Genomic DNA, 24,402 nt, shown 5'->3' on the forward strand with positions numbered 1-24,402 from the left:
ATTAAGTTTGACCTATTTTTGTAAACAAATAGGTCAAACTTAATTATTTTGAGGGATGACACCTTTTTTTAATTTTTTTTTTATTCAGAATGATTACAATATTTTCTATATAAATTGATCAGTTACTATTTATTAATTGGTTATTCTCATAAATAATTTTTTTTTGTAATATTTCTTTTAGTCAATTGTAATGAAATCATTCATATTTATTTTCTTATAATACTATTATTAAAAAAATATGAAAGTAATTTATTAAATATGAAATATGAAATAATATTAAATATTTAAATAATCAACAAAATAGTTTTTTGTTATGAAATGATGGTTTTTTGTTGTAAAAATTCAAATAGGTAGTTCTCAATATGACACTTGTCTTAGTTTTAGACTAGACTATCCTCCTTTATTATATAGATAGATAATTTCAACAAAATTACTTAGAGTATTTTCTTATAAAATTTTATAAAAATAATATAAAATATGGCATATTAATAATATTTGCATTAATTATTCTTCTATTTTCTTACGCAGTATTTGATTCTACGTATTAAAAATAACATTGAATCAATGGTGAAAGTGGAGGGACTTCTTTCTTTATTGGGGTTTTTCTTTTTGGGAAAGCTAACACTTTCTTGACTACCAACCACCCAACACAAAGCTGACACTTCTTGGTAGATTGGCTATTTTTTCATACGGTACTAATTTATATACATTTTCTTTGATATTTGTTATATTGTTAGTTTTATTTTGCATATTGTATTAGTTTAAATGCATTTATCTTTTATGTTTGGTATATTATTATGATCCTAAGCTGGGAGTCTATCAGAAACATCCTCTCTACTTCACCTGAGTAGTGATATGATCTGCATACACTAACCTCCCCAGACCTCACTATGTGGGAATACACTGGGTGTTGTTGTTGCTGTTGTTCTTTCTTACACAGTATTTGATTCAACGTATTAAAAATAACATTTATTACATAATTTTTTTTTTACATAATACCCCCACTTTAAGCATGTTAATGCATGCATTAGATCCATTGCATTACTAATGTCATAAATTTTGAGGTATTAGTAATACACACCTCAATATACAACAGAGTATATAACTAATTTTTGCATTAGTTATACATAAGATAAAAAGATATATATCAAACAAGGGACTACTAATAGACATTAAATTAATAGATGCATTAGTTTTTACGTAAAACATTCCATGCTTTATCACAGATTTGGTTATTATTCCATGTCTTGAGCTGGGAGTCTATCATAAACCACCTTTCTACTTCTCCGGAGGTAGTGATATGGACTACGTACATCTTACCCTCTCCAAACCCCACTATGTGGAAATACACTAAATTTATTGTTGTTGTTGTTATTAATTTTTTAATACACTCTATCAAAAGACTCCATGCTTCTCATTTAATTATACCTTTAGCTCCTCTTTAATTATGATAATTGCTCTCTGACTCCACCTTGCTTTTTTAAAATATAAATAAATAACAATGAATTTAATTTTGCTCATTACTCTACTAATTGTAGTAATGTTAGGTGAATTCATCAACTTAAAATTAGAGTACATTCACTTAAGCTACATGTTATAGCTATAGCTCAAAAAAGGAATTATACGTTTGACATAATACATAAATGTGTTTTCAACTTGACATCATCAGTAAATATTTATATATTTTAATTTTGAGTGTTGCACAAATAAATACTTAGACTATCATATAAAGTTAAAATAAAGATATATATGCTAGTCTTGTATCGCAATTTGTCATGCAAAATGCATGCATCTCATACAATTTGTCAAGTAATTAAAGCATTTGTGTCTAGGAGAGTGCATCAGTCGGTTCGGTTGGGTATTACATATTATCGTTAGATTTATTGGTTTTCGATTTTTAAATATGTTAAACCAATAACCAAACTAATAAAGTATTTTTTTCGGTTTTTAGTCCTTAACGATTCGATTTTTGGTTTAACCGATAAGAAAATGCACATAAAATAGAAATAGAAGTAACTAACATGTAAAAAATGAATGTTAGTTGCAAGAAAAATCCTACATGAAGTGTTTAAATTTACAAAAATCTTCAAGTTTGAACTAAATATTGTTAGGAGAAATTAAGAGTTTATATAATTGAAATAATAGGTTTGTTAATTTGTAGAAATAAAAGATAAATATAATAATAAGTCATATATATTCTTATTGGGTTATCGGTTTACCCAATAACCCAATAAGAAAAAATCGAACCGAAACAATAACTCAATAATTTTTTGTAACACCCCATACTTTCAGACTTGAACGTAAATTGTTATTCTACTTGTACACATTCCAAAAACCATAAATATATTGTGAATATAGTGTTTTAATCAACTATGTGGTGTATAAATCTAGTTGATCATGAATTGAGATCATAGAGGTCCCCTAACTCAAGGACGAGTTCAAAGCTTTTCCATCGATTGAGTTTTAGTAAGTGTCAAAACTTGGGTCAATTTCAATCAGTCATTAATCTTTGTATATATTGAATTAGAGTGCCTACTATATATCAAATAAAATCCCTTCGAATTATCTTTCCAACGATATCAATTTCGCAAATATCCGACACTCAAGGAAGAAGTTATGACTTTGCAAAGTGGAGTATGTCATGCAGCATAAGGTGTGCGACGCACACCCTAACTTATTCCATAAGGTGTGCGACGCACAACCTAATGTGTGAGATTAAGAGTGCGCTGCACAACCTATATTATGCGATAAGGTGTTGTCCGCATACATTACTACTCAAGTGACTTAAACACTCCATTTTTGGGGCAAAATGGTCCTTTTCCCACCCTTATTTAGCCATAAACACGAAATTCAGTCACTAAATACCCCAAAATACACCTTCATTCATCAAAATTGCTCAAGAACTCTCCTTAGCATTTCAAAATAAAACTCGGGCAACTTAAAATTCAACCGTGGGTTTTTGAAACTAATTGCATATTTGGAATCCCCAAAACGTAGGCTTCAAGAAACACCTATCATCTTTGCATATAGAGGTACATGGGGTTATCCTAAAATCTCATGGGCCTTTAAATTCATGTTTTACAATGGGGGTTTTGAAACTACGAATATAATCATGTTTTGAACTTTTCTATAATATTGATTTCGTCTTTAGGCCTATTTCCGATGTGATTTGACATATTATATATATATGCATGTGTTTTGAAAAGGTGTTAATTTGAGAGCATGAATTATATGGAATCCCTCTCTTGATGTGAATTTGTTTTAAATGTTCATATGGTGTAAATTGTTTGAAAACATCTTGAAAAGCATGACATAAAATGTTTTGAGAATTGATATGATTTTGACTTGAAAACGAGAGGGCTATTTGTGTTGAAACATGTTGACTAAAATGGTTGAATGAGAAGAATGATGTGATATTGATGGCTTACAAGTCGGGTATGACGATACCCTATAGAATATGATATGTGATTGAATCAGATGAAATTTGAATGCATTGATTTTACATGAGATAAGTGGATGCTCGACGAAGGCATTTGAGTGTAAGGGCTCATCGTTGGAAACCGTGTTTGTCGACATGGGAATTTGGTAACCTGCTTTGTGATCTTGCGTACCTGACTTTATGTCATTCCCAAGTTGGGATATGGTTAGGAGCCTGCTTTATGATCTTGCGCACTACCATTGGGTCGAGACACCCTGCTGTGTAATCTTGTGTATCTTTCCCTCACTTATACTCTAATTTCAGCGGCAACCGAGGTTTGACAGTTGGTGTAAATATGATATGTAGGGTATTCCACCTAGCTCAACTGCATTACATTGTTGTTGAAAACAATTACATTACGCCAATGTGTTTTCAAATGATTTGATATGAAACTGCTTTATAATGGCTCTCAACTATATTTTTTTAAAATGTTATGTTTTGTTTTGATATCTCTGTGTACCAGTACTTTTATATTGACCCCCTTCCCTTCCAGGTTTGGAGGCACAGTCTAGCTGTCCAGAAAATTAGTAGATTCCTCAGACAGATTTGTAGAGTCACTTGGTGAGCCTTCTATATTTCGGAAGGCCTGATATCTGGCAGTTTCATTTATCATTTATTAGTTTTGGATCTACTGGGGGAATTGTCCCAGTTTTCAGAGAGATATTTATTTCAACCATGTAGTAGAGATTTCGCAGACGTTATAGAGATGTCGTGTTGAGATTGTGGGACATTATTCCCCGTTATTGATTTCATAAGATTCTTGACCATGTTTTCGTAATATTGTTTATCTTCCGTATTTCTTTTATGATATGAGTTATGTGCATGATTATCAGACAAATAGGGGTGTTTTGGGCCTTCATGGTTCGGAATGATCGTCATGGCCAGGGCCCCGATTCGGGTCGCGAAAAACTTGGTATCAGAGCACGGTTCATGGTCCCAGGGTGTCTGCAAAATCATGTCAGGTAGAGTCTTATTTATGGGTGTGTAGCGCGCCACACTTATAAGCAGGAGGCTACTTAGCGTTTAGGAATGTCTCTCTTTCTTCATGTTCCAGTTCGTGCAATAGAGTCAAAATGTTCCTCTTTCATACTGTCATTCATGCTATGGTGTCACCCATATGAAGGTAAATTCATCCCAAATTCTTTCCTTACTCAGATGTTCTCAGACATGTCCCATTATTGGAGTGATTCAAGTGCAAAAAGCTTATAATCTCTATGATATAGTCTTTTTCGATTATGTCATATAAGAAAAAAAAATTGTGCAAAGACTCGAGAGGAGTTTGTTGGTGCTTCAATATGTGTTGATTCTGATGTAAACATTAATCCTGATGGAATCATGCTTTCCAGCTTAAGGTATTAAGTGCATCTAGTCCCTCCGAAAAATCTTGATACAGATGTGGATGGTGTATAGCAGAATGTTGGAACTGTATTTCCACCAGAATAGTAGCATAAGTTAAAGTGTTGTTGTCATGACCTATCGGTAATGAAATTAGACCAAGAAGTTAGTGATGTGAATTCACAAAGTTAGAAGTCAGAGTGAGGGTGATTTTTGGTGTAAATGAATATTTCAGTTGAATAACCGATATTTGAGGATGATTTACCCCTTTATAGTGATAAACTAATGTGGTAGCTAGTAGCACGTGTGGATGGTATGGTAGTCCATGGGGGAAGTATTTTACTCAGATTTTAATTTATACAAAGTAAGATGTGTATTCTTAGACCATTAAATATTGTGTCAAATTCCTATCTCTTGTAATATGTAATCTTCTTATCATGGTATTTTTGAAAAAAAAAAATTAAAGTATAGTGAAGCCGTGTGGGGCTCTATCGATTCACTAGCATAGTTGCCTTGTCATCCATCTCATTTTCTTGTTCAAAATACAAAACCAAAGTCTAGTGAAGCCGTGTGAGGCCTATTTCGATTCACTAGCAACTTGTTGTCCAGCTTGTTGTTCTTTTGTTGGTTTAATATATGTATGGCTGAATCTGCTTGCATGAGATGGAGTTGGTAAAGAGGTAATTTATCCTTGTGAGTTAGTTTAGTATAAGGTAGAGAAGGAGTTGTTAGTCAGGGTGATTTGTTGGTTGCTTGAATGTGAAAAATGGCTATATTAGCGAGTAAGTTATGATTATAGACTCATGGTTATTTGAGGAATTTGAAGACAGTCTAAATGTATGCTTGAGTAAGTAAGTATGAGGTGAGAAATCCTCATAAGTAGATAAGATCGTATGGGGTTATAATATCAGATTAAGGTTGATCATGTCTATTATGTGACCTTACCCCTTGACTTTTTTCTATGAGAAGGTATGTAGCAAATTATGAGGTATTTGGATAGTACTACATGATTGGCACAGATTTTTCGAAGTTTTGCACGAGTTCTCGAAACTATTTTCTAAAAAATTAAGAGATTTAGCAGCATACTTCAACAGAACCGTGAAACAATCACAAATGCCAGATATTAAAAAACTATAACAATCGAAACTAACTGCTAGAGCTATTAAACGCCCAGTGTTGGAACAACTAATAATTGACATCAACCAATTTCTAGAGGAATAAGTTCAACATTAAAAATCACTTAGAAAAATGGTAATTCATGCTAATACTATAAAGAAATAGCCTACCTAAATGTTGAGGAATATAAAACAACAAATCATTCAACACAGCTATTATTTTAAGGTACATTCTAGAACTATGTGAATTACTGAGTTTAGAATATTGAAAGAGTTGGTCCTTGAAAATAATATCGATTATCATTCTCCAATGGTCCTTGCAATCATGTTACAAATTCTAGATCAATAAAAGCAAAAGAAGCTACTTGCCTATCTCGGAAGAGAGATTTGCAGTCCCCCCATTTCGATAATGCAATAATTTTCTACAACCACAGCAAACAAATAGATTATGGTTTAAAGGAAATATCATGGGATCCCATCCATTGCAATGTGAGAGATTGTAAACTGTTTACAATACCTTTGATGCATGAAGAAGTTCATAGAACTCATCTGCTAGACGTTTACGCTTTTTAGCTTCTTTTTCTTCTTTCTCCCTAGCCCTTTCCAGTAACTCCTCAAAGACAAACTATGCAGATGAAATATGCACATTCAATACTCAATGACCTGGCAAGCCCTAACGCGTAGAAATAATGTTTAGAAAGGAAGTATGGAATAAAATTAAGTATAATCCATGTATGTCCTCTTACTCCTTCGTTTGGAAGGCAAGGGGAATATAATTTAAGAGTATTATTACCATCTTTTGAAGTAACTCCTCACGTTATAATCTTTGATAAAATGCTTTACAAAAGTTTTGAGCTATTGAAAGTAAACTAAAAGCCTTAAGAGACCCAACCATCTAAGCATAATTCTTCGACAAGATACCCCTTGCAATTCCCTCTTCCCACATACATAGATTATACGCCATGACCATAAATAACCTCCAAAATCCAAATGATATATGAAGAATATCCTCATTACAAAAATAGCAAATGATTGTTGATATCATCCAGTTATGCTGTTAAACCAGTTTCGTAGAGTAAAACTCTTATCCACTAACCGTAAAAAGAGAAAACTACAAGGCATAGTGCTTTGACTTAAGTAACTTAAGATATGTGCGGTAGGTTTAATATTAAACACCGTCGTCCAGGAAATAAAAACTAAGGAAAATGGTACCAAAACTGAAGAATTGGAAGCAAAAGCTAACACCAAATATTTGATCAATGTGGTCCTCGTCTTTATTCTTGAAGGTTTTAGGCTTACTTGTTAACTGACACACTGCTCTTCTATTAACTCCATTACAAGAAGATCCAAATTTAATGTGGGATAGGTTATGGTTAATACTAAAGAAAAATGCCACTAACCACAGTTGACTACCTATGAGTTGCCAATTTAGCAATCACAAACTGACCAATTTCCAGTGAAACATAACATGGAAGTACTACTAATGCTTTTGCACTCAATCCACTCATCTTATGCAGGACCTGTCCCAAAGACAAAAAGGGGACAAATACATAGAAATCCATTTTGTGAATGGGGTACTTCAATTTTCACAACATTCAACTCAACATTGGTCGATGTGAAACAGTATACAATGCTTAGCCATAATTTGACTTTTAAGTTGGTATCTGACATTGGTGGAGAGCTAATATACTTGGCGATTGCAACCTTAAAATCATCAAGCGTCCAGGCTGATGTCAATCCAATCTGAAAGTAGAGACGGCTCAGCCAAAATATTAGGTACTAATCGAAGCACAACAGAGGTTAAAATGGAGAGTGGTGATTACCTCGGCCATCCTAACTGAATCTTTAATTTGTGACTTGTCATCAAGATACTGAAGCAACATACAAGTAACACAAATTCAGAATGCTTATCAGTAAAAAAAATAGGATACCAAATGGAGCCTTGTCCATGCATTTGAGTTCCATAAAGTCTATAAATTACAAGCAGTGTGATGGGGATGAAATTTCTTTCATGAATACCAACATTTCTCCACTTGTTCAAAGTCATCTACAATATCACAAGACACTTGACACATAAACTGAATTGCACTGATCAGGTTAAATTGAAGGAAAAATCAAGCACCCCTGGTTGGATAATATAAAAAAGTGAATAAATAAAAATGGATAGCATCTCTGTTAACAACGCTTTCATTATATTTACTTAATAAGAATCATTTATGCATACAAACAGTAATACAAACTTTAAAGATAGAAGTTGACATCTTTATTTTACAAGGGAAAAAGAAAAGATTTTCAGCATCGGAGTTTATGTATAACTCTCACTATCCCATAGCAAGAGCCTAACTCAAGAAAACATTACCAAATTCAATCATTGAATAAGAGTACGAACAGGATCATTACCATGCTAGGATAGCAGGTAAACGCCCTCTTTCATCAAGAATGGAGATAAATGCTAATAACATTTGATCATTCAACTTCAATTCTTTTCAGAAAGGGCAGAGGATGAAACAATATATCGTTTAGTTAGTCGCAAGTGTGCATTACGGCGAAAAAAATCACAGTGAGGGAGATGCAACTTTATTTAGAGAAACAAAGATTCTCTCAGGCACTTTTTCCAAGGCTAATCTTTTCTAAGCCTTTACTTTCATTACATCTCAACTACCTCTTCAGAGGCGAATTCTGGCACTAAGTTTATTTAGTCCAATTTATATGGTTGACAACACAATATATTTTGAATTGGGTTTTAAGTTGCACGATATCATCCGAAGTGAAATCAAAATTGGGGTGTGGTACAAAAGGACAAAACATGGTCGAAACTTGACCAGACAAACTACTTTCAGGTCTCATTTATTTGCACTTATTGGATTTATGAACCTGTTCAAACCTCAAACCATTAAGTGCACTTGTTTTTATTAGGATTTTAGCTCTTAATAGGTCTGAGTAGGTCTTAATCATTCAGATGTGGAACCAAGACTAAATATCATTTACAGATATTCTTGGGTAGGAAAAAATTCACCACCACTCTATCCACAATCACTTGTCACCACCACCAACCACTTCCACCATCACAACCAACATCACTACCAACTACACTGCTAGCCGCTACCACACCTACCACTTCCATTATTCTAATTATATCCACCGCCAACTAGGGGTGTTCACGGTTTGGTTTTTAACCAAACTGAACCGCGATCCAAACCAAATTGATTAAGAAAACCTATATTTGGTTAGGTTTGGTTTGGATTTGAATTTTAAAAAATCGATACTAATTTGGTTTAGTTTGGTTTGGTTTTACTCTAAAATAACCAAACCGAACCGATATACATAGATATTATAATTATTTATATGTTTTTCATAAATGTAATCTAAATATTTGTTGCATTTTATATTTTAATCATGATTTAACTTTAGTCGTAACACATTCATTCATATGTCTTCATCTAGTTGACAATACATTATGAAATTCTAAATGAATTTCATATTTTGAATGACAAATGATACTAATTGTGAAAATAATATCTTGTTATATATTGAAATTTACTGCTGAAATTCATTAGATTATACACAATCACTAATTTTAACTTTCTTTTGAACCTTGTTGAGCAAGAAGTTTATGGTTCACCTTTTGGGGGTATATCATATCATTCTATTAAATATAGTTTTTAAATATTTTTCTAAAAGCGTTCATATGGTGTTATCATGGCTTTGCCGAAGTATAACACTCAATTGACATCATAGTTTCAAGATTGAGCTACAACACTCGGTTGACATCTCATATGTTAGATTGGATTTGTTTTTTTTAAATTTTCAACTTTTATCATTAACTAAAGTTATAAACCAAAAAACCCGAATCAAACCGAACTAAACCAACAAGAACCAAACCGATGGTTATTTTTTTTTTTTTTGGTTTGGTTTGGTTTTAGAAATTTAAAAACCAATTAAGTTGGTTTGGTTATGGTTTTGACCAATAACCGACCCATATCGACCCATAAATACCCCTACCGCCAACGCCGCCACCATCAACTCCTACCAGTCGACCCCTACTACCAACCAACTCATCTATCAGAACTAGCACTACCACTAATAACCACCAACACATCATCAACTTCCACACATCGCTAACAACCACTAACACATCATCAACTTCCACACATTCTGCGAACACCATCACCACCACTGTCACCAGCATCACCACCTCTACCACCACCATCCGCTACACTCGCTACAGTATCTATACTAACAACCATTCCACCATCACAGCTAACAGCGTCTCCAACGACCACCAACACATCATCAACCATCATGCATACAGTTTTCCGTCACCACGATCAACACCTCCAACTACTAACATTAACCAACTTCACATCACAACCACCACCACCACTACCAATCGCCAATATCATGATAGTTACTACAATGCCAACTATCTCTACTATCACAACTATCAACACCAACGTTGCTAATCACTAACATCAATTAATTTATTAGAACAACCACCACCATTAAAAACCATCTCCACTATCACTAACAAACATAAATGTTTCTTTTTTTCATCAAATAATAATTTAATTGCATTAAATTAAAAAAAATTCTAATATATAATTATATTATATTTAGAAATAAATAAATTTTGCACATTCAGATATTGAGAAACACTCAACCTTAATCATTTAGTTTTCCGATCTAGAGACAATATCTTAATCATTCAGATGTACATTCAAAATTATTCAAATATCTGAATATTAATAAAAACAAATGCAGTCTTAGCTGAAACACAATGGTGTGGTTGTGTGATACTTTAAAGGAGTCCTCGAAAGTCAAAGAAACTACGTGAAAACATGGAAGTTTGATGATCACTTCTCAGAGTTGTTCTGATCGAGAAACTATAACAATTAAGGAAATATAACCATTAACAACATTCAATGGAGGAGAAGTCAATTACAATTATCCGTGAAGTAGAATTTAATACAGCTTGACTATATTGAAAGAATCATCTATATCTATACTACATTAAAAGCATGGAACCCCTAACTTAAAAGTTTACGACAATACCATTCCTGTCAGCCTAATTACCTACTATCTAGTAAAAAAAAGAGGAAACTAATTGGCATAAAGAGAAACAATGCAGATGTTTAATAGGAACAACCGGTCATTGTTTTTATCTGAACAAAATATGTGTTATTTAAAAAAAAAAAAAGCAAGTAGAGGGGTAACTCTCAAATCTCAATCTCATGCTTTTATCCTACCAAGTATGTTCTATTTTTTAATGCACTACAACAACAACAACAAACCCAGTATATTCCCACATAGTAATGCACTAACTTCCCTTTTTACCTAATGAATTGAACTTTTTAGTGAGAATCTAAATGATTTTCAAACTTTGTTTAACATCTGATTCATTAAGATGTATTAACAGGTTGAGTCTTTAAAAAAAACACTTAATGGGTTGATATCTTAACCATTCAAATTCAGACCTTCATTAAGTGAAAGCAAATGAAAAGGGATTGTAGTGTAAAGTCTATAAATATGGCTTAGTGTAACAAATGCAGTTGACACAATTCAATACTCCTATTAGCAACCTATTTCACCTGTTTCTCCAGCTCATCCATAACATCTGTAAATAAGTCTTTTCTTGTTGATCCTGAAGTATTTGATGAGACAGCTAGATATGCAGCAAAATCTTTAATCTGCAAACACAAAATAAAGAAGGAAATTATTGGAAAAAAAATTCAAAAAGACGAAAAGGGAACTCATGAAGGTAATCACTTACTAAACACAAGAAAGAAAAACTAACTTTGATGCAATAATCACGCCAGTTAATTTTTGCATTAAGTATTCCCGCAGGAACATGCTCTTCCATCAGTTTTTGAAACTCATCACGATTTTTACGTTCAGCTTTCCTCAATTTTTCCTATATGAATCAACAGTGTATGCCCGGTGAGAAAGAGATAAATCAAAGTCTCCAAACATAAATTTAATTTTAACCCCCGAGTCTAACAAGCAATATACCATCCGCCATTTCCTTTGCTCCTCCTCTTCGCTCTCTAAATCACGTATGTATTCCTAAAACAGAAAAGGTTGCAACATAACTTTAAAACTGAGGCGTACAAATGAGATGTTTGGAGAAAGTTATTTATGATGTATTAGAAAAATGAGTAGTACCTGGAAAATCTCCAAGCGTTCGATTCTCTCAAGGCGGGAGCATCTTTCATCAGTTTCAAAGCAGTCCTGAACTTTCCGCCACTGGCTACTGGCCTGAACAAAAGAAGTCAGCAACAATAGAACTATGAAAGTTCTATCTCCTAGAAATAGAAAAACATAATCTAGGAACTAATGCTAAATCCACTAGAACAAATACCATAATAAAGTCACAAGATTTTAAAAATTCTAAGTACTCCACTTTATTGCACTTCTGCTCCTCTAATGCCTTCGCATGCTCCTAATAAAATCCAGTACAAAGTAAAAAAAAATAAAAATTTCTCTATAAAGAAGACAATATTTAAAAAGTGACTTTGACTACACTTGCATGAATGTATTGAAAAACTTTTTCTATTTTACGACGGAGGGGGGAGAGGAAGAAGCATATCATAGTTTCAAGTTTCAAGAAAAATTACATACAATACATGGAAGTCTGTTTAAATTGGAATTCAATGGTGAACAAATTTAAATGTTATACCTTTGAGAAGCCATTAAAAATGTATTCAAAGAACACAAGATTTTAAGTTGAATATCTACAACATTCCTTCTTTCTACTCTTTAAGCAAAACAAAAAAAGGGAACAAACTAAATGACATCCTATAAAGGAAAGGAGTGGAATGACTGTTGTTAATCAAGTGGACCAGCGTCTAACTCAACTTTAAAAACTAGGTCAGGTGGTGAAGATTGTCCAAGATCATATAAGGAAACTACAGCACATACACCTTACTAGTGTGGGATTCTCATACATTAATACCACACCATGACTAGACATTTGTAGCATCAGTTAACCTAGGTTGGCTAACATCTAATAGTCTAACATTAATATAGATCTACCTCTAATACCATGTTTAAGAAATTGGACCTTGTTTCTATCTCAAATGAAAGGCTAACTTAATTTGTGAGGAGCCAAAGACCATATAAGGAAACTACAGTCCGCACACTTAGTTTTTAACATATAGAAGCTTACAAGAAAGTTCTGCAAAAGGAGCTTCACCTTTTTCTCAAGTTCCTCCACATAATCTTCAAAAAGGTCCTCACGGTCTTTAGCTTGCTCAACAGCTTTAAAACGTTCATCATGTTCGAATATAGAGATTGCCTTACTGAATAATCAATAGCAAATAGTTAGTGGATCAAATGGAACTTACACAAGTAATGGATCAACTTCAAGGTACCAAACACATACAAACAATGACCAAGATTAGAAAACAAGAAGCAGACAACTTAACATTACAAGTGAAAGACAAACCTCCATCTTGACGATGGTGATAGCTCCTTGCAATCCTGTAAGATTGAGAACAACGGACATTGTTGTGAAAAATACCACTTATTCTTTTGAACAGGTCAAATACCAGTCTCTAACACATCATGAATATTATGATAATATCTTTTTATTTTTGAAACTGGTAATGTGAATATCATGATATATCAAATGAAAGACACCACAAAAGAAAATTTCACTTACTTCTAACATTATCCTGAAATCTTCCCAAGCTTTTTTCTGCTTAACACGCCTCTCTTCAGCTTCCAGTGTTTTCTTTTGGCTCAGATACTGATACTGGAACAGACACACAACTTCAAAATGATCACTATAGACCTTGGGTGTGTTTGATATGAAGGAAAATGTTTTCCTAGAAAACAAGTTGGTTTCTTACTTATTTTCTTATGTTTGGTTGATGAAAGGAAAATATTTTTCAGAAAATGTTTTCTAGTGTTTGGTTGGTGAATAAAAAAATATTTTTCAAAAAATACATTTGAGAGTTGTATAAACATTTCAACTTAAGAGTGAGATTGAAAGAGAGTTTTGGAAAATGTTTTTCCTACTTTTTGAAGGGAATTAATTTTCCTTATATTTAAGGAAAATAAGTTGATTTGGAAAACATTTTCCAAAATATTTAAGTCAACCGAACATGAAACAATTGTATATCAAACAAAATCCATCTTTTTGCAATACGGTATGCTGAAACATTGAAGCAGCAATTAACCCATTCCAATGCCGACATGGAGAGATACCTCATTAAAAGCTTGCTTCCGCTCACAAAGGGATTTTAGAGCACCATATCTCCGGTCATTAATTACTGAGCTCATGCCTTGACAAATACAATTCATGTCAAATGATCTCCCTCAATTGTTTGGTACGCACAAAACAGTCAAGTAATAAACCTGATCCCACGTGCAATCAGACCTAATATTTACAGATTCCGGAAGAGTTTTGAATGCACTCTTTGCCTCCTAAATAAATCAGATACTTAAAATAGAAATAAGAGAAATTTCGAGAACATACATTAAATGGGACAAAAAGCAATAATCAACTATACCGTTTTGCTCTTATAAACTAATGGTCCCAGTTCGACTGGAGTAGCACCTCTAATTTCAGTTACTGCAGCATCTTTCTTGACATTCTGCATTTTAGGCACAACATCAAGCGCAAAGGACAAAAGCAAACCTCATTGGAATTTCGAGCATATTCTTCACCTGTTAGCAGTTGACTAACAACTGCACTACAAAATTGTTAGATCAACATCCAGCATAACAGCTACGAAAAGCTTTCTTGGTGTTTTAACCAGTAACCAGTAGTAATTAACTAATCGCATAAGTATTTCAGAAGGACAAAGTACCTCTCCATTCTTTGAAGAAAATCCATCACCATACACTACTGCATCTTGAGTTGTAGTAGTCTCAGAACTATACAAAAATTGAATTCCAAATAAGAAGCAACACAAACCAGAGGAAAATTTATAACATACAAATCTGAAAACATACACCGGTGGCGCGACAGAATTTCCCAAGGTTACTACTATTCCAATTTTCTCCGAATTAGCAACAGCTGGCGAAGCAGGTTCTGAAGAATTCTTCATTTCGACAGTTTCAATCATTGGAGAAGAAACCTTACCAAATAAACTTGATGATTCTGAAGCCATAATAGTTGGTAAGTTAGCAGCTGGTGACACAGCAATTGGGCTTGATTTAGCACCGTGTGCCGAGACTAATGAACCATCTGCACCCGGGGATGATGTTTTAATAACAGAAATAGATCCAAAATTAGAAGCGTGCGAAATGGTGTCTTTTCACGAGCCAACTGTGAATTTATAAATAATTGAACTTTATGAGAATAGAGTATCCAAGAAAACAGAATATTGCCCTTTCTTATCATGCTAGCAACTGTGAATGCATAAAGATTTTATGAGAACTAGAGCATCCAAGAAAACAGAATATTTTCCCTTCTTATCATGATATTTAAAGCACAAAACACGGAATATTTTTCCTTCTTATCATGCTATTTAAAGCACAGAACAATCCCTTCTTATCATGCTATTTATAGAACGGAACAAACTCATATTGGATATAAATATAACATCACCTTGACTTCATCAGGCATTAACCTTGTTGTAGTAATACCTACAGAAAACAAACAAAGCAATCAGCATTATGCACAAGTAACACACAAAAGTACCCACTGTAGAAGAACAATTGGAAAGAGGCCAAGAAAATATATAAGTTACACACTTTCTTCCCTCAGGACTTGTAAATTCTCTCTAATGAGTTGATGCATTTGTCCTCTGTCCCAATGAAAATAGCATGAAAGTAGGTCAAGTCAAAAAACAGAACATAAATAGTACCCTGAGAGTAGAAATCAGTCACTTCCAGCAGTACAATACTTGATGGAAGTGTTAAAATATGAATGATATAATGTCCCACATGGAAAAGGACTAGAATGTACTATGTAGAATATAACTACAAGCAGGGTGGAAACATTGCCAAGCTGCGGCTGAGCTACAGCTATCCAAGGGTGATCTTCTGTCGTTTCTGAGTATTTTTAATGAACACCCATGCTACAAAAAACAAGACTGAGTGTGACAGTAAGGGTGTTCAAATCCTGCACTAAGGTTCTAAGTTCCATGCTCAACACAGCCCCCCATAATTTTTTTTCCATTTGGACACGTTTGAAACTCATAAACTACAGTTATGCTTTTTTTCGATGAATCAATTTCTGAACATGTGTTTTTTGTCCCAATTAGCTCTTGCAAAAGAGCTAGTAACTAGCATGCCATGTATAAGAATTTTGTTTAAATAAACTTACAGGTAAATTTATAAAATGGTTATTATACTAGCTATCTTGCATGGGGCAGAGTGTTTGGCTGGTCAAGAGCTCACATGTTCGAAAGATAAACGTAGCAGAAATGAGGATGTTGAGATTGGTGTGTGGGCATACTAGGAGAGATAGAATAAGGAACAGAGATATGCGAGAAAGAGTGGTAGTGCTCTTTGTGGCGGACAATTGACAAGAATACTAGAGGGTTGGGGATAAAGAACCTAAAAATTCAACATAAGGCTCTCATGATGAAATGGTTGTGGAAATATGCAAACAATAACCAGCTGCTATGGAGGAAAGTGATTGGGGCTAAACATCCTGAAGAAGATAGATGGATGACAAAAGAAGTGACCACACCATATGGGATTAGCCTCTAGAGATCTATTAGATCTATTAGACACTAGTGGAATGAAGTTAAAAGCAACTCAAAGGTTAAAGTGATGGATGGAAACAAGACTAGGTTCTGGAAGGATAATTGACATGAGGATGGGAATACGAAAGTGATTTTTCCAGATATCTACAACTTGGTATTGTTTCGATAGAGGACTATAGCAGAATTATGGACACCACATGGGTGGAACTTCAATTTCAGAAGGCAACTTAATGACCGGGAGGTAATGAGAGTAGTTGAATTGTTTAATACCGTGGACTTATTCAATGGACTGCAGACAGTGAAGGACGTACTATGGTGGATGGGAAATGAAAAACGAATGTTCGCTGTCAACAAAGCCTACAAGATAATGAACCAAATAAATCACCTGAATCCAAGATGGCCATGGAAGCAAATATGGAAAAGTAGGATACCTCACACAGTGTCGTGCTTTGTCTTTGTCTGGTTACTGACCAAGGAAGTAGTTCTTACACAAGATAAGGTCATGAAGAAAGGGAAAACCTTGTGCTCCAGATGTTTCCCCTGTGGAGAAACTTTAGAGACGGTTAACCATGTATTTCTACATTGTAAGTACACCCAACAACTTTGGAGAATCGTCTTAAGACTAAAAGGAATTTCCAGGACAATGCCTAGGAAAGTATCCGAGACTTTAATGTGCTGGGAGAAGTAGGTATACATGCGAAGGACAAAAGTAGATGGAGAATTATCCCTGGTGCTACATGGTGGGCTATATGGAAAGAAAGGAATTCTAGATGTTTTGAGAGCATAGAGAATAGTGTGTAGAAGGTTAAACTCAACTATATTTTGCTTTTATGTTTTTGGTGTAATCAACTATACTCTAATGATACTGCCTCGATAATTGATGTTCTAGACTAAATTTAGATATAGAACAGTCGATTTAGGAGTACTCTTGTATATAAAGGTTTCAGTTCAACCCATGTACTGTGTGATATAATACAAAGTTACCAAGTTCAAAAAAAAAAAAGATAATAATTTTTAAAGTACTAAAAGTTTATAAAATAACAAATAAAGCAATTAAATCTGAGTTCAAATTGGGTGGGTTGGGTTATGACCCGCATTTTAGAGCATTTCAATCCAACCCATTTCAGTCCAAGTAGCTTTAGGGTGGGTTAATAACCCACCCATTTATTAACTCAGACCTCTTTGATCCAGCCAACCCCGCCCATTTGACACCTTTAGTTTAATAGAAGTAAAGTGGAGCATGCTAGAACACATACCAGATCTATTGAGTTGAAGTAAAGTGGACTATCAAAGGACACACAACAATCTGTTGAGCTGTTGGATTAGAGGGGATTAGCAAGAGTTAGAAGAAATGGGGGAGAACAATCCTTCCTTATATTTGGTGGACTGTATGGAGCAAGAAAATTTGAAGGTATTTTGAAGATAAATATAATTCAATTCAGAAAGTTAAATGGAATAGCATTGTAGATTTTTGTTTTTTGTTTAAGGGACAATGTGTATAGGATACCTAACAGGTAGTAGATCTCTTCAAATCCTCGCATTATTTTCATTATTTTTCATTTCTTTTGGACTGCTAGCATAACCTTAACGCTAACTTATACAAAGTAATATCTCCAAAAAAAAACTGTTTATCTCAAAAAGAAAAGAATAAAAATGCTCAAACTTCCTTACAACTCCAGTTGTTGGTTCCTTAATACTTGTCCCTCACAACCAACCAAACTTTCTTTGATAACCGTCGTGTTTGGGCCAGCTTGCACCTTGACTAGTTACACCAGGTACTGCTACCTCCCACCAGCACAGATACTGGGTAACTCTGTCCATCAAGGCTTGGACAGATGGTAAGAAATCACCTAGTGTTTTTATCTCTGTTGGAAATTAAACCTGAGACCTCATGGTTCTCAATCTACTTCATTAACCATTAGGTCACACTCTTGGGTGCAAGTGTGCAACCAGCAAAATTATTATTCTATAAACTAGAATGAGAAGTGTGGACCACAATATTATATCAAGTTTCCTCTCTCCATATCGCCATAGAGTTACAATAACATTACATCAATCAGAAAGTAAATAAAATTATTTAAAATAGACCAAATATAATCCTTCCGTGTATGCTTAAACACATTTTTTCAGAACAATAGTGTTAAATATAAAATATTTTAGAACTATATTGGAAATAAAAGGTCAATGTAAATCCCAAATGAAGCCTACATAGTATAGTAAGATCAAGGAAATCTGCTCGCTAAACAAACATTCAACAGAAATCACATATACTTAGGAAAGAAAAAGTGGTTCTACGAAGCTTCATAGAAAAAGAATTGTGTACTTCTTTTTTCATTGATAAGCACAGGAAACTGGATAAAACTACCCATAAAAATCTCGATGAAACGAGACCTCACCTCCATTTCTGTCATCAGCTCTCAAGGTTTCTCCCAGGTAGAGATTCTTGTTCTTCTATTATAATAGTATCTAAAAATCAATTAAAGAATTGTAAGAATGTTATTAATTGGTTGGAGTAATAAAGCCATAGGAAATATGACAACATTAGCAACCATAATTGGCTTACTGTTCATCAAAAGATGCTGAAAGTAGCAATACCTACTAGCATTTAGCCACATGTAAAATATGTATGATGATAGATAAATAGGGTCAAAATGAAGTTATCGGTAGAGGTGTATCAAGTTCTGCCGATGAACAGTCAGGTAAAATTTGGTAGCGGTGAACGGCAGCCCATATGATTACTTTGACAAAGAGGACTGAAACAAAGGGGCCTTTTATCTCCAGTGCTAATGGAAGCAGAATGATGTACAAAGCACTAGATGTGGATACTTGAGGGATTTCTTGGCAGTGATGGGGGCCAACATATCCACCACTTGTTCATAGACAAGACATTAAGTGTTTCTGATGCAGACATTAAACTATTCATATAAGTAACCTATGTGAATATAATCCAAAAGAAAGAATTACGGAAAGCCAAATCGGCATGCTCTTTTTTCTGTCTGGAGAACACAAAGTGGTAAAAAGATTGGATCTGAATGAAAATGATATTTTTACAGAGCTTCTTTTCTTGTGTACCGCGGTTTTACACCTTTTTTGTTCACTGGAATCTTAATTTTCTTACTAAAAACTATCATAGAATTCAAATGTTGACTCTCTCAGTCAACACACACCCATTAACTTAAGCATGTTACTTGTTGACAATATTTATGCAAAACGGGTACAATAAAACACATTGAATTCTCACCAGAACAACCAAGGGAGCTGCTAATTCTCCAGTCTTCTGCACAGTTGTCTCAGAATTCACATTATGATTACTTATTGGCATCCAGGGTTGTACCCCTGATGGAAACCTATGATCATTTATCTGTGTCTGATACTGGAAGCTAGAAGAATCTGCATTTACCTGCTGTTAAAGACGATAACAAAATGTATTTCATCAATATATGAATGGAACATCGGAAACCAATTGACAATAACCACAAAAGATCTTCCCAAGGCCTTACATTATATGAAGAAGAAAGAGGTAAATTTGGGTCACCAGAACCAGGCATGTGGTTATTTAACATCGGAAGATTTCCCTGAAAATCATGGGGAGTAGGTGGTCCCTGAGGCATACTATGCATTCCTACTACAGGTCTACCAGTAACCTGTTGCATAGGTTGAGGAAATTGGATTTGAGAAGGTTGAGACATCGCAACATTTGCATGTCCAAGTGGAAAAAACTGTTGAGATGACTCGGAACCATAAGGTTGTGCCTGCTGGGATGGAAGCATAGGCTGGAATTGCTAAAGATGTGGGGAAAATAGTTATCATAATGTCTCTGCATTCAAAAGTCATTTATTCCTCCCCCAAGCCTCCACAACTTTACCTGCAGTGACATGGATGGAATAGCACCAGGAGCAGGACCAGCCAGAGGAGGTATAAGAGGCTTCTCAACCAATATCCATGCAAGGAAGAACAGATGAAATCAGAATATAGCTACTTTTCAATCATATTTAGAAAGCTTGAATCCATGCGCAACTCCCTAAATTAATTTGAAGGACAAGGCAGAATTTTGAAGCCAAACCACATAGTAACATGAAACCCTTTTCTTCATCTAATAAATAGAAAGCTTGAAATGAGAATAAAGAGAGATAACAAATAGATGACCTATCACAGCGTTAGACGAGAATGGACAAAATGATAAGCATCTTTACCTTATGGCTTGGGTTCAACAGCTACTGATGGCCTAAGTATCTTTTCTTCGGGTGTAAAGAAGCACGTCTGTTAATGCAAAGCTATGATCATGGAACTGAAACGTGAGGTATGAGTAGGTATTAGGATAACCGAAAAATACTTAGACCGGAATAGGTTGAGCCTCACTCTTCCCTTCTAATGTTCTATGTCATACTGACATCACTACTAGAATCTGAAAGACTGACTTGGTTATTCTCTCTGTCATCTCCCCCTTAGCTTCAAGCCATCAAATTAAGTTTGGGAGATCCCTTACTAGACTCTAAACTAAAGTACACTCACTGCACTCTGGGTCTGGAAAACTATTATACACACATATCATGGAACTTAACCTGAATGAATACACCTGAAAGTGGAAAACCCACTGTTAATACTACCTTCTGAGATACACTTTATCATTCTATAGACCCAGTAGTCATCATATAATACTTGCATACTTACTAACTTCAGGTCTTCATGGGTATCCCCATAGTCAGAGTGCACACCCTCTAGTGCTTTAACTCTTATTTCTATTAGTTCAACCTTTAAAAACTCAAACTTAGAATCTAGCACTCAACATGGATATCACCAAGCCTTTAATGAATCATACCACTTCCGACACAGACTACCAATATCGCGACTCCAAACTTACATCTCTCTACTATGAGAATCAAGATCATATAAAAAGGCTTAACACTATCAATCAAATCTCCTTAACTTGGATATTTAGAAAACCATATACCATCTAACTAGTCTTTCTCCACCTAGCAACTCAACGGTACCACTCGTCACACAAAACGTGTAATAGTCTTAGAAAATACCGCAACCTCAGATCTTTCTACATTATATATGCAACATCATACTTCACTACGAATCAAATAAACTTAAGCTCTTGCATATATCGTTCGAGCCTATTAGATTACTTCCATAAAACTAGTATCATTAACCAAGAAATCATCACATTCACCTTCATGGACATCAATTATTCAAAACTTAATGTCTAGTGCTAAACATGATTTTACAACCCAACCTTACGCATGATTCTCACTTGGATACCATGAAATAGACATCAAGAAACACTAGTACACTAGAACTTCCAAACAACAAATAATTGATCTTGACCTTACGGTCTTCCTTATCATAACTCATTAGCACGTACTATTTTAACACATCAAGCCTACTAATTTTTTCCCACAAAATATACATCATTACTCTCATGCCACTATTTTTATCACCACATTCTACATTAAATTTAAGCATATAGTCCTGTACCAATCATCTATCACTATTGAAAAATGCAACATAATATGCTATTCCATAAAATTTGGGACATACTATACAAGCGCCTCAAAAATCACTACTTACCTTCTCACAAGTAATACTAGTTTACAATTACCGACGAAAAGAAGGTCAAGGGTAAAGTTGCATAATAGACATGATCAACCTTAATCTTATATTATAACCCCATACAATATTTTCTACTTATACGGATTTCTCACCTCATACTTACTTACCCAAACATACATTTAGACTACCTTCAAATTCCACAAACAACCATGAGTCTATACTTACAACTTACTGGCTAATATAGTCATTTTCACACTTTAAGCAATCGAGAAATCACCCTAACTAACAACTCCTTCTCTACCTTCTACTAAACTAACACACAAGGACAAATCACCTCTTTCAATCTCATGCAAACTGATTCAGCTATATATATATATATATATATATATTAAACTAACACAAGAACAACAAGTTGGACAACAAGTTGCTAGTGAATCGAAATAGGCCTCACACGGCTTCACTAGACTTTGATTTTGTATTTTTAACAAGAAAATGAGATGAATGACAAGTCAACTATGCTAGTGAATCGAAAGATCCCCACAGGGCAAGATTAATACGCAATATCCAATGAACTAAGAATACACATCTTACTCTGTATAAATAAAATAGAGTCAAACACTTCCTCCACGGACTACCATACCATCCACACATGCTACTAGTTACCATATTAGTCTATCACCATAAGGGGGTAAATCATTCTCGAACATCGGTTATTCAACTAAAATATTCATTTACACAAAAGTCACCCTCGCTCTGACTTCTAACTTTGTGACTTCACATCACCAACTTCTTGGCCAAATTTCACTACCAATAGGTCCTGATAACAACACTTTAACGCATACTACTATTCAGGTGGAAATATAGTTCCAACATTCTACTACACATCATCCCCCCTTAATCAAGACATTTGTAATATAAATTTGAAGGGGACTAAATGCAATTAATACCTCAAGCCGAAAAGCACGATTCCACCAGGATGAATGTTTACATCGGAATCAATACACATTAAAGTACTAACGAACTCTTCTCAAGTCCTTGCACAGATTTTAACTCTTATATGGTTCAATTAGAAAGGAACATACCATTTAGATTCTAAACTTCTGCACTTGAATCACCTCAATAATGAGACATATCTGAGGACATTAGAGTAAGGAAAGAATTTGGGATGACTTTTTTTTTACTTTCGTATGGGCGACACCATAGCACGAATTAGAGTATGAAAGAGGAACATTCTGACTCTATTGCATGAAGTAGAACATGAAGAAAGTGAGACATGCCTAAACGCCTAGTATCCTCCTACTTATAAGTATGGCGTGCTACACACCCATAAATAAGACTCTACCCGATGCAATTTCACAGACACCCTAGGCCCATGAACTGTGCTTTGATACCAAGTTTGTCATGACCCGAACTGGGGCTCTGGCCGTGACGAGCATTCCGAACCATGAAGGCCCGAAACACCCCTATCTATCTGGCAATCATGCACATAATTCATATGATAATAAGATATGCAGAAGATACACAATATTATGAAAAACATGGTCATAAATCAAATGAAATCAACAAAGGGGAAATGATGTCCCACAACATATATCGACATCTGAACAATCGTCTATGAAATCTCTAAAACATGACTGAAATAAATTACTGTCTGAAAACTGGGACAAGGCCCCCAGTAGACCCAAAACTACTAATGATAAATGAATTGACAGACATCAGGCCTTCCAAAATATAGAAGTCTCACCACTTGATTCTGCAAATCTGTCGGAAGAGATCTACTGGTTATTTGGACCCTAAACTATGCCTCCAAACCTGGGAGGGAAAGTGTTCAATACAAAAGTACTAGTACGCAGAGAAACCAAAAACAAAATATAATGTTTTTTCCAAATATAGGTGAGAGCTATTATAAAGCAGTTCCATATCAAATCATTTGAAAACACATGGGCATAAGTTAGGGTGTGCGTCGCACACCTTATGGCATAAGTTAGGGTGTGCGTCGCACACCTTATGCTGTACGACATACTCCACTTTGTAAAGCCATAACTTCTTCCTCGGGTGTCGGAATTTCGCAAAATTGGTATCGTTGGAAAGATAATTTGAATACCTTTCATTTGATATATAGTAGGCACTGTAATTCAATATATACAAAGATTAATGGTCGATTGAAGTTAACCTAAGTTTCAACGTTCACTAAAATTCGAACGATAGGAAAACTTTCAACTTGTCCTTGAGCTTGGGGACCTTTATGATCTCAATT

At 34.6% G+C, this 24,402-nt stretch overlaps 1 pseudogene; it reads right to left on the reverse strand.

Moving 5' to 3' along the window:
• Positions 1–6,251: 6,251 nt before the first annotated feature.
• On the reverse strand, positions 6,252–20,547 carry LOC107879295 (annotated as a pseudogene).
• Positions 20,548–24,402: the final 3,855 nt, after the last annotated feature.

Source organism: Capsicum annuum, chromosome 8 (assembly GCF_002878395.1).
Source record: "Capsicum annuum cultivar UCD-10X-F1 chromosome 8, UCD10Xv1.1, whole genome shotgun sequence".
Taxonomy (NCBI): domain Eukaryota; kingdom Viridiplantae; phylum Streptophyta; class Magnoliopsida; order Solanales; family Solanaceae; genus Capsicum; species Capsicum annuum.